This window comes from Lepus europaeus, chromosome 7, assembly GCF_033115175.1.
Source record: "Lepus europaeus isolate LE1 chromosome 7, mLepTim1.pri, whole genome shotgun sequence".
Lineage (NCBI taxonomy): Eukaryota > Metazoa > Chordata > Mammalia > Lagomorpha > Leporidae > Lepus > Lepus europaeus.
The window spans coordinates 13608995-13621535 of NC_084833.1; positions in this window are offsets into that span (position 1 = coordinate 13608995).

The following is a 12541-nucleotide window of genomic DNA, read 5'->3' on the forward strand; positions in this document are numbered from 1 at the left end:
CCAACAGAAAAAGGAAGACCTTTCTCTCTGTCTCTCTCTCACTGTCCACTCTGCCTGTCAAAAAAAAAGGCCCAAGGAAGGAAAGCAATAAGGAACCAAGAATGGTTTGAACACATAGTCCTTGAAGGAGATGTAGGAATCAAGTGGCCAAGTCATAGAAGACTTTAACTGCCAGACTCAGGAGCTTGGACTCTATCCTGTTGGAAACAGGAAATAATGACTTAAGTAAGGACAGAGGGGCCGGCACTATGGTGCAGCAGGTTAACACCCTGGCTTGAAGTGCCGGCATCCCTTATGGGCGCCAGTTCGAGACCCGGCTGCTCCTCTTCCGATCCAGCTCTCTGCCATGGCCTGAGAAAGCAGTAGGAGATGGCACAAGTCCTTGGGCCCCTGCACCCATGTGGGAGTCTGGGAAGAAGCTCCTGGCACCTGACTTCAGATCGGTGCAGCTCCAGCCGTTGAGCCCATTTGGGGAGTGAACCAACGGAAGGAAGACCTTTCTCTCTCTCTCTCTCTCTCTCTCTGCCTCTCAAATAAATAAATAAAATCTTTTAAAAAAAAAAAGTAAGGACAGAAACAGTGTATCTCTCAATATGAGTTTACAGGAAATGAATAAACCATGGATGGATGGGAAAAAATAAGAACTGGAGCAAGAAAACCAGGCAATTGTTGAAGCCTCAGGTTTGGGTGCAGTCTCTCTTCACACTGAAAACTCTCCCTAGGAAGGTAGAGATTGGGGGATATTCTTTGCCTTTCCAAAGGTAAAGACGTCACTGAAACAAACAGAGAAAGAACTAGCAGAGACTGAAGAGATGGAGAGAAAAATGATAATTAGCAATCCTTGGCCTTGAAGATCAGAAGGACATGGATTCAAAGAATCTAAGGACACGGAGACATAGTCAAATCAAGGAAAGTGGACAAGTGAAATATATGACTGTCCCAAGGTTCCAGGCACAAAGTCTCATCTATAAATCACTATGCAAGGCAGAGCTCTGAAAAGTCCTGACATTGGAGTGATTCAGAGAAGGGCAATTTTATTTTAAAAAGAGACAGGTGAGTGTTTAGCCTAGCAACTACTTCATATTCCCAATAAGAGTACCAGGACGCAGTGCATAGCTCTGGCTTCTTACTCCAACTTCGGCAGCATTGTTATCTAAAGTAGTTGAATTCCTGCTAATCATATGGGAGGCCTGGACTGAGTTCCCAGCCATTTCTCTCTGTCTCTTCCTCAGCGTTTCCAGTTAACAAATTAATGAGTTAAAAATTAAAGAGAAACAGAGTCGGTAAGGAACAGTGTACAGGAGGATCCCATAAAGATTCCTTCCATTAAATAGGCTGATGGATAAATCAGTGCACAAATTGATTAGCTATGACTTGGTATTACGACACTGCCACAAGTTCTCGCATTCAAGATGAAGCACAGATAGGATTCAGAGCTTCGGAAAGTGACTGTCTCAATGCAATTTCACGAGAGTCTGGTGCAGGCAGCTGCAACCAGGATTCTGCCATCTGTGTCACTGGCTTTGAGCTGATATCAGGCAATCTGGAAGCTCCATAGTAATAAGAATGAAATACACCAAACCTGCAGGAAAAGCTATCACAGCTCGAACAACTACTTGCCCATCGAAGAGTTTCCAGAAACTCCCCTACTTTATTCTGACCCAATTTCTTTTTCTGTCTTCAGATAGTGCTGCATGTCAGATGCGCCCTGGGGACCAGATGTGCAACTTAGAGAAGAGTCGGTGCACACCCAAAACCCTGGACTTCCTGTCTTACCATGAGCCCCTTGGCACAGTATTGGTGGTCTGCACAGCCCTGCTCTTCCTCCTTGCCCTGGCCTTCTTAGGTGCCTTCGTCCAGCACCACCACACCCCCATAATCAGAGCCAATAACCGCCGAATCAGATACCTCCTGCTGTCCTCTTTGGTTGTCTGCTTCCTCTGCCCCTTCATATTCAATGGCCACCCTGGACCTCTCACCTATGCTGTGCACCAGGCAGCCTTTGGCGTCACCTTCACAGTCTGTGGGTCCACTGTGCTAGCCAAGACCATTATAGTGGTGGCAGTCTTCCACGCCACCAAGCCAGACACCCACATAAGAAAGTGGGCAGGGTCATTGCTGCCCAGCACCATTCCCAGTGTCTGGTCCCTGGTCCAGGCAATCCTGTATAGACTCTGGGTGACCACATGGCCCCCACAGCCTGTGAACTCTACAAGCCTAGGCCCACAGTGACTGTCAAGTGTGACCAGGGCTCTTTAGAACTGTTCTATGCCATGATGGACTACTTGGGTCTGCTAGGGCTGGTCAGCTTGCTGGTGGCCTTTCCTGCTCACCAGCTGCCTGACACCTTCAACCAAGCAAAGCATCTCACTCTCAGCATGTTGGTCTGCTCCTGTGTCTGGGGGTCCTTCGTACCTGCCCACATGAGCACCCAAGGCAAAGACACTGCGGCCATAGAGGTCTTTGCCCTCTTGGCGTCAGGAGCAGGCCTCGTGTGCTGCCTCTTCTTTCCCAAATGCTACACCATCCTTCTCCACCCTGAAAGGAACACAAAAGGACGAATGTTCGGCAGGCACCGTCAGGTGAGAAAAGCAGGCGTGAGCTACAGGGAGAGCCTCCTTCTCAGGGACACCTTCCCTGAGCTCCCCCGACAGATGGTCCCTCCTCTAGCCCCTCCTTGTCACTGAGCTCCTTTTCTCTTGCATTTCATTCTGTTGGGGGAGATGGGATCTGTTTGCAAATACAGTTGTCCTGGATGGAGGCATCTGATCTGATTCATCCTCTGACCCAAAAGCACAAAACCAGCGCCTGGTACATACAGGAGACAAAATACATGTTTGATAAATGAAATGAATCCAACTTAGGCAAAGCTAGCATCAGAAGAGATCTTCCAGAGGAAGCAGCAAGGTAGAGAGGTTGCAAAGTTGAATGGAGTAAAGAAAGCTGATTCCTCTTAGCTCCCCATGTTATAGTTATAGGAACCTGGGCCTCAGTTCCCTCCAATGTAAAATGAGACTAAGCCTTCCTCTCCAGGAATGGCGATGATGAAACAAGAAAATGTATGGCAGTGCTCAGCACAGAATAAACACTCACAGCAGAATATTTAAGGCTCTAATCCACTCTGCTCTTTTTTGCATTTAAAAAAAATGCTGATACCAAGAGAAGGAATGCCAATGACCCAGGCATCACTGCCCACAGGCTGAGGGTCAAACATACAGCATTCAAGCCCTGGCTCTGCTGCTCGGCTGTATGACTTTGGACAAGTCGATGGGCTTCTCTGTACTCCAACTTCTTCATCTGTCAAGGAGGATAATAATAGCACCATCTTCGTTGGGTTATCAATGAATAATAAATGAGTTAATATCTATAAAATTCTTATAATTGCTCTTGCTCCATTGTAAGCATCAAATATTTGTTAAATAATTCAAGAAAAGTAAACATCGTGGCAGAACCTGGGACTCTTGAGTCACTGCTGCATAAATGAAACTTCAGTGAAACTCTTTTTTTTAAAGATTTATTTATTTGAAAGACAGAGTTACAGAGAGAGACAAAGCCAGAGGGAGAGAAAGAGAGAGAGGTCTTCCATTCATTGGTTCACTCCCCAAATGATTGCAACGGCCAAAGCTGAGCTCATCCGAAGCCAGGAGCCAGGAGCTTCTTCTGGGTCTCCCACGTGGGAGCAGGGGCCCAAGGACTTGAGCCATCCTCTGTTGCTTTCCCAGGCCATAGCAGAGAGCTTGATGGGAAGTGGAGCAGCCAGGACTCGAACTGGCACACACATAGGATGCCAGCACTGCAGACCGGGGCTTTAACCCACTGTGCCTCAGCACCAGCCCCGGAACTCTTTTCCCAAGCTGTGTTCTGGAAGGGCCTGCACAGCATAAGCCAGAATTTTGACAAAATGCCTTAAAAAATCAACTTCTGAAGACTTGTCAGGGGAAAATTACAAAGAATACGATTAAGAATTTACTAAGAATGCTAAAAATAAGATGAGAATCCCAACACAGGTACAAGAGAAAGGAGAAACATGGAGTCACAGAACTGGGTGAAAAGGGCCTTAGTGAAGTAGACCTGTATCAGCACCTTTGATGGCGGTGCATGGCACAAGGCAGAGTCCTGGGTCCAGAGTACAGACCCGGCCTTGGCACACACAGACAACATACATGTTTAATGAACAAATGGACAAGCTAATGCAAAATTAGCATCTGCAGAATCTTTGACGGGGGCATTAAGGTGGAGAGTCAAAAGACCATATCCAAGATAGCTAGCAGATGGCTCCCTTCTAGCGATTAAGTCAATAACTACTACACCACGTGGACAAAGCAAGATAAGCAGCACCACACTGAATTTTACCTTAATAAGTCTTGTTTATCCAGGTTTACTTCTTGTACATCCTTTGGATACCAGTGAAGTATTCTCTAGATCGGGTTAGCACTCTTCATGATCTCACAAAGCAATATAGACCAAAAACAATTGTATTTCCACAAATTCCTCATTTACAAAAATGCGCATGTTCTCTGTCACGGTTTCACCTTCACTGCAGATTGATCTTTCATTAGTAGTGGCTTTTAAAACTTTGACTGTCAATACTTACACACATTATGTACTCCAGATTCTGGCAGATAGATCTGTTGGGCTTTTTTGTTTGTTTGTTTGTTTGTTTGTTTTTTCTGATGAAAGCCATTTTATTTTTCCCTATATATATTTTGTGAGAATAAAAGTCTTTAAAGTAAAACATTTAGTACCATCATGTCATCCTGAATGTCAGCACATTCCTGTGTGTTGCACACACAGGAAGCCAGTCAGTAATACACATTGCTTCAGGATCCTTCAACAGTTTACTAAGTACAAAATGCTCCACTAGATTGCTTTAGCAAATAACAACAAAGTTTAAAACTTCCATGTTTCCTGTATGACACTGTGTTTATTAGTATAGTTAGAAAAATAAAAGTCTTAAAAATGTCATGGTGTACATTCATGTCACTAATCACATAATCACTTCAAACATAAGATGATTATAAAAACTTGCATTAACAGCTGCCTTAGTCTAAGTTGAAAGGCTTAAGACTCAAAATCTAGTAAGACTGTTAAGTCAATGTACATAGAAACCAATTTTCACTTGCCTTGGGACAGTTAATTCCCATTGTCCACTCAATGAATGCCTTTCAGATATTAATAAATATATTACAGGATTTACAAGCATTCTTACATACTTTGATACTGATAAAAAGTTAAGCCATGGGGAGGGAAGCACAGATTTCCCAACATGGTGACTCAAGGCAGAGGACACAAAAGGAACTGGTGCTCACACCTGGAGGGAGTTGGAGGAGAGAAGTAATGACCATTCACTCAGATAAGCACACAGGAGACTCCAACTGAGACCAGCCTGACAATAACAGTTTTGTTGCTGGATTAGACAGCAAGAAACCAGGACATAGAGGAACACTGCAAAAGGAGGTTATTTTATAAGACAGCACAGGAAGCTCTGCCTAAAGTCAGACTACACCAACGATTTTAAAAACAAAGCTCCATAAGCTTCTAGTGAATCACCCTATGGAAATCAGCTAACTCAGGAGTGTGGAGGAGTAGGCATATGTCATGGGTAAGACAGGGTTAAATATAAGGATTTGTCTGGGCACCAAAAATAATGCTGATTTAACTTTTACTGTATTAACTGTGCCTGTGCCTTTTCTTATCTACTTTCTGCAAATTGTTTCACATGGACACACCATGCGCTTGATCTCCTTAATGCACCTGGCAAAAATGCTCTGGGCATTTACATTCTGATGCTCTGGTAAGATGTAAGTCTAATGCCTAAAGCATCCTATGCCATACCATAAACCTGAAGAAGTGAAGACAGAGTTACTAGAGATTTGATTCATGAACGATATTCTCATTTAGGTGGTTTGGTTTCTTACGTTTTAACAAAAACACTTACTCATTATTTTGAAAGCATGCTGCTGCAGGTACATGTTTACATATGCAAGCCACTATTTCCTCTCTTTGAACAGTAGGCTTTTTTTTTAAGGGAGTGATTGTTTTAATTTTCTAAAAAATTAAAGAAGCAGGAGTTTTCCCAGTCCAATTTCCTTTTTTTAAACCTTTGAACAAATTTTATTACACAAAGGTTGTCACATAAATGGATATTTCTGTACTTTGTTCACAATTATTCTTACTCTCCACAGAAAAGCCGCTTCTTAACTTCTCATCTGGTGATGGCAAACACTAAAATCCTGATTTTTAACAGAATAATAGCAAAAACACCTCAGTGATTTAATTTGAAAGCAGCACACTGTACATGGCTCATACACACAGTATGGGAATTGTACAAATGTCTCAAAATACAAAATAAATTATCTACAGGCCTGGACAATGACAAAAGTAAACCATTACAGTCAATTCAGTTTCTTGTATCAGGTTTTATTAAAGCACAATTCATTTTTGCATGTACTGGGATTTTCTAGGAGTATGCTTCAGATTTTACTTTTGAATGTAATTTGTCTCAAAAATCCAGATTGATTGTTCAAGAAACTGAGAATTGGAAGCTTTACTGATGCTTCTCATGGAGTTAATCTAGAGTAGACCTAAAATCAAGGAAGCACTCTCTAGGACTGAATTTGAATTGCCTCTGCTGCAATAAGCAATAATTATGCAACCTAGTATATTTCACTTTTTATTTTTATACAGACTAAACATTATTATCGTCATTCTTTTACTGCTCTTGTTTTTTCACAAGCCACATCCACTCCATCAGCAAGCTCTAATAGTTCTAACTAACATCCACCCATCTGATCTATTGGGGTAGTGGTGACTACTGCACTGGAGTAGGAGTCTGATATCCTTGTTGGTGTCATCGCTGTGGCAACCGTCACGTGGTTTTACAGCCTTTTAGCATGTGAGCCTCTTTTTTCTTGGTTGCAAACGATATTGCTTTTCCAGCATGCCTGCTAATTCTGTGAGATTCCCAATATCATTTTTTAAAGATTTATTTATTTATTTGAAAGTCAGAGTTAGAGAGAGAGAGAGAGATAGAGAGAGAGAGAGGTCTTCCTTCCGCTGGTTCACTCCCCAATTGGCTGCAACGGCCAGAGCTGCACCAATCCAAAGCCAAGAGCTAGGAGCTTCCTCCGGGTATCCCACACAGGAGCAGAGGCCCAAGGACATGGGCCATCTTCTACTGCTTTCCCAGGCCATAGCAGAGAGCTGGACTGGAAGTGGAACAGCCAGACTCAAACCGGTGCCCATATGGGATGTTGGCACTGCAGGCAGAGGCTTTACCCACTACTCCACAGTGCCACCCCCCCAATATCATTTTTTAATACATTTATTTATTTATTTGAAAGGCACAGATACAGAGAGGCAAATTCAAATGCTCCTCTCATATAGAAATATCCTCACAAAAATATTCTCAGTGATGTTTCATCAAGTATCTGGTACCCAGGGCCCAGCCATGTTGACACAAAAGAATTAACCATCACTTAAGGCGGACTTTTTGTCTGATTCAGGCTGAGATAGTAAGGATATATCTTGTATGGAGACACAGAGTACAAACTGATGCTCTCTCATCACACAGTTCATAATAGTGAGAAACAATAGATGAAGAACCGTGGCTTACTGATAGCCAATGTCCGGCAAAGACAAAGCTGTGAGAACTATGAGATCGCCATCAAATAATGAATGGTAAGTAAGGCATGAAATCATTGTGTGGTGGAGAGCTGCATATAAAGCACTAAACAGATTTTCTAAATTCTTGAATGAAAACACAAGGAAAAATCAAACATTATAAACTATAATTCTTTAATCCTAACATGTTTAGCATTAGGGTTGATATAATGAGGGGGAAAAAGCCTGAAGTTTGAACTGGGGGAAACTGAAAGATATTCTAAGTTGAACCCCACTCCCTTGTCCAGAACTGAGATCTTAACCACCTAGGCTTAACATTATGGCACAATTTGAAAAACAGAGAGACCCACAGATACCAACACACACACCCTTGTGCCTTCCACCTAACTTCTAGGGCTTTTCTCTGGAGAGCATTTCAGAGAAATATCTGTGATAAGACACTTGGTGTCCCTGCTTAGCAGCATCATCACCTCTATAGCAGAACTTTTAAGACTAAGGAAGTATCTATAAACTGCCTTCAAAAAGGTTAGAGGTAAACTCTGGGAGTTTTGTTCTGTTTGGCTATTTGCTTGTATAAGACTCAGAGAAGAGGCCAGCGCTGTGGTACAGCAGGTTAACACCCTAACCTGGGGCGCCAGCATCTCACATGGGTGCCGGTTCTAGTCCCTGCTGCTCCACTTCCAATCCAGCTCTCTGCTATGGCCTGGGAAAGCAGTAGAGGATGGCCCAACTCCTTGGGTCCTTGCACCCGCATGGAAGACCCAGAGGAGGCTCCTTGCTCCTGGCTTCAGATCAGCGCAGATCCGGCCATTGCAGCCATCTGGGGAGTGAACCAGCAGATAGAAGACCTTTCTCTCTCTCTGCCTCTCCTCTCTCTGTGTAACTTTGACTTTCAAATAAAAATAAATAAATCTTTTAAAAAAGACTCAGAGAAGAAGTTTAATCATTCAAAAGAGTGTTTTCAGTCTGACAATCAAGTGTTGTATGGCTCTTGGTGGCTTTTCTGGGAGGGTTGTAAGCCTCTTCCAAACTCTGCCCCAACATAGGAAAGGGTTCCTGGCTTTAGCCTGGTCCATCCCTAGCTGGTAAGCTCACTCTCGCTTGCTCTCTCTCTCTCCCCTTAACATAAAAGTGAAAATAAATTATTTTTTAAATTGTTCAAAAGACATCATGTTTAAAAAATAATGATAAATAATGATAAATTTATTTTATTTATTTGAAAAGCAGAATTATAGTGAGAAAGAGGGAGAGACAGTGAGAGAGAGAGATCTTCCATCCACTGGTTCATTCCCCCAAAATGGCCAAAAAGGCAGGGACTGGGCCAGGCCAAAGCCAGAAGCCTGGTTTCCCAGGTGGGTGGCAAGAGCCAAAGTACTCCAACCATCTTCCATTGCTCTTCCCAAGCCTCTTAGCAGGGAGCTGTATTGAAAACACAGCAGTTGAGACTTGAACCAGTGCTCATGTTGGATGCTGGTATCGCAGGTGGTGGCTTCAGCCACAGTGCTACAACACCAACCCTAATGATAAATTTTTAAAGTCAATGAAACAATCTCATTCTTCTCACCCCACCATTATTCTCCATCTCCATCCATCCTTACCTGCTGTGTCCAACAAAGCAGCTTGTTCTTCCTTCTCATCTCTCCTCTGGGTTTTCTTCTGTGCTTAAATTTTCCACTGAATGCTAGTGACGAGAATATTCCAATTGTTTTATTGGCATAATTCAGGATCTGGGTCCTACTGGGGTTCTTATGTGTTAATTTTTTTCTGTAGTAGAGAAGTCATTTTAGTAATTTAAAATCATTAAAACATCCTAAAACTGTTTTTTAATTGGTTAAAAAGACTGTCCATATGTTACATGTAGGATGGGCCTCCCAAGGTTACGCCATTACCTCCTTGTAGGAAAAAGGTCACACTTGGCTTTGCTGGGTGAGCTCATCAATGACATTAGAGCAGCAGACAATCTCCTGCTTAGCTCCAAATAAGCTGCCTTCTAGTGAGAAAGGTGGGCCACAAGGGAGAGACCCAAAGGTGGCCTCCAAACCAGTCCATGATTGACAGCTGGCAGGAAAGGGGCACCACAGCCACATGATTTCCAGCAAACAAAACCTACCAACAAGCAAAACAGCCTGGAGAGGACCTCAAGCCTCAGATGAGAGTGAAGCCCTGCCCAACAATTCAATTTCAGGCAAGGAGGCTGTAAGCAGATAACCTGCATCCTGACTCCTGATGCAGGGACATTATGGGATTTCTGTTGTTTTAAGTGTGTGGTAATTTTTTATTCATCAACACATATCACTTTACCCTGCATTTCTTGTAAACTAAAAGTCCATCCCAAGGCAGAGGCCAATAAGTTTTCTCTATAAAGGACCAGATCTTAAATATTTTGAGTTTTGCAAGCTAAATGGTCTGTGCCACAACTATTCAAGTCTCCCACTATAAAAAAAAAAAACAGTTTCCTTTAAATATTTTTTAAAAGCAGCTGCAGATGGCACATAAACTGGTCACTGTGGCTGTGTTGCAATTAAACTTTATTTACAAAACTGGGGACCGGGTCAGGTTTGGATTGTGGAGCACTGTTTTCTGACCCCTGTGTTAATGTATCTACAGTACTTAGAACAGAAGTTCAGACATAGCAAGTGATTTTAATAATCATTATTAAACAACATCATTCCATGTAACTACTTGTGTACGTCTGTTCAAGCTTCTGTAACAAAATACCATAAACTAAGTGACTTTCAAACAACAGAAACATAGTTAGAATTCTGGAGACTGGGAAGTCCAAGGGCAAGGCACCAGCAGATGGCACAGGGCTTTGGCCAAGAGTAAAGACACAGATTAAGATGCCTGTGTCACCTGTCACTTGTGAGCCTCTATTGCAAACATGGATATGCATGAACATTTGAGGGCTCAGTGTAGGAGGGTAAATTATTGCTCACATACCTAGGAACTGGGGTTGGGAGCAGGGTGACCTAACAGCTGTCCTGTTTTGAACTCCTAGTAAGGAAGAAAGAGCCACGTACCAGTACAAGCTAAAGTCACTGTTTCCAAAGGTTTTCAGAGTGATGCTCAGGGTACACACAGCTGTGCTCAGGGTCCAGATTAAGGAGAAAATTTTTATTCTCCTTTCTGATGGATGTGGAGCAGAACTCAACATCTTGAGAGCTTTGGCAGCATGGGGACTCAGGAAAGAGCACTCGGAGCAGAAGCCCCAGAAGCACTGGCAGCAGCAGGAGCAGCACCAGTGGGCTGTAAAGGGTCACCTGCCAGAGCTTTGCACACTGCAGATATAAACAGACCAGAGATGCCCACACCCCACAGATATGCACTAGGGGCAGTAGGGCCCATGAAGCCAGTGTGTTAGCTCCAGATGAGGTATGGAGTCTTTAATGAGCAAGGCACGCATCCGCCAGGAGAGCAGTCACAAAACAAAGTCCCCAAAGTATTCTCCAAACACCCATAAGCCCACTGTGCTGTCACCAACAGCTCACTGATAGGCAAACAGGAAGTTTCCCCTTGCCAGATGCTCCCCTTTCTAAAGCCAGAAGTTCCTCTCCAGTAAAAGGAAGGGACTAGACATGGCACTGGGCCCAACAATGTCTTGGACAACCGAGACATATTGACCAGAACTCGGTGCCTTTGTCCTGCTCCCTGCCCCCTGTCAAGCTAACACCTGTAAGTTCCTGCCCTTAAACTCCCTCCCTACACACAAGCAAACTGCCCACCATAGCATCCCTAAGGGCTACCACTTATATTCATATTCTGTGTCTATGGCATTTCCAATCCAAAAAAAAAAAATCCTTATCTTTCATAATATTTTAAAATTGACAAAGCTCTTGCAATTAGCTATCACATTTAAGCTCCAACACGGAAAATGAGCAAGGAAGACACAACCACTCGCACTATATGAGATGAAGGTGAGCTCCACCAACACACAACCAGTGCTGAGTCAGGATTTGTGTCTGGGGATGGTCTAGGCAGTCATTTGGAGAAGCAACCGAGGGCTCATACTTTGGGGATCCTCCTACATGGCGTGGGCTCATCCCCTGAGCTAGGAGAGGGCGGCTGAGCAGAGGAGTTTGAGGCCTCAGCCTCAAATTCACTTGAGCCTTTATCTCTCCAGCCATGTGAAGAAGTGTGCAGCGTGACAAGACAAACCTGCAGCACCTCTTTACCTCTCTGCTTCTCCTGCCCTAAGCTATGTCCCGTTCCCTGCATTCCTCCTTAACAGAATGAACTGGCTTCTCAAGCCTGGGCCCACTGGCTTTTAAGCACATAGACAGAGCATCTGTCAAAGACCCATGAGGTCAGAGTTGGAAATAAAAAGCAGAGAGCAGAGGAATGAGGGCATGTCACAGGGTTGGCAAAAGCTTTGTGGACGTTGAGCAAGGCTGTTCTGACCAGGAATGTGCAACTCCATTCTTTCCCTCAGATCAGCCATGGATCTCTGCACCCCCACTCCTCCAACCATTTCCGGTTTCCATCCTTCATCCGCACAGTGACCAGTAGCACCCACCAGCCTTGGGTCCTGGCCAAGCTCTTGAGTCACTTTAACTGGATGTGGGTGGGCCTGCTGGGTTCAGACAATGGTAACTTTGAGTGGCTGCACCAGCAGCTGCAGAAGCAGGTTGGGGCTGTAGGTGGCTGTGTAGCCCTCCCTCTCAGAGAAGATCAGCAGTCTCTACAGCAGCAGAGCACAGCCAAGGTCACTGCCTCGGTCACCACAGCCTCAGGCATCATCTGTGACTGCTCCGATTTTCACTTCAGACTCCTGCAGAGGTCCTGCAAGAGAACAAGGTGACCTGGAGAACATGGGTCTTCTCCACCTCCTTCCCCTACAACCCCACAGTGCTGGACAGCAAGGCCCAGGACGTACTGCATGGTAACTTAATCCTGGACATACACTCAGGTGTAATTCTTG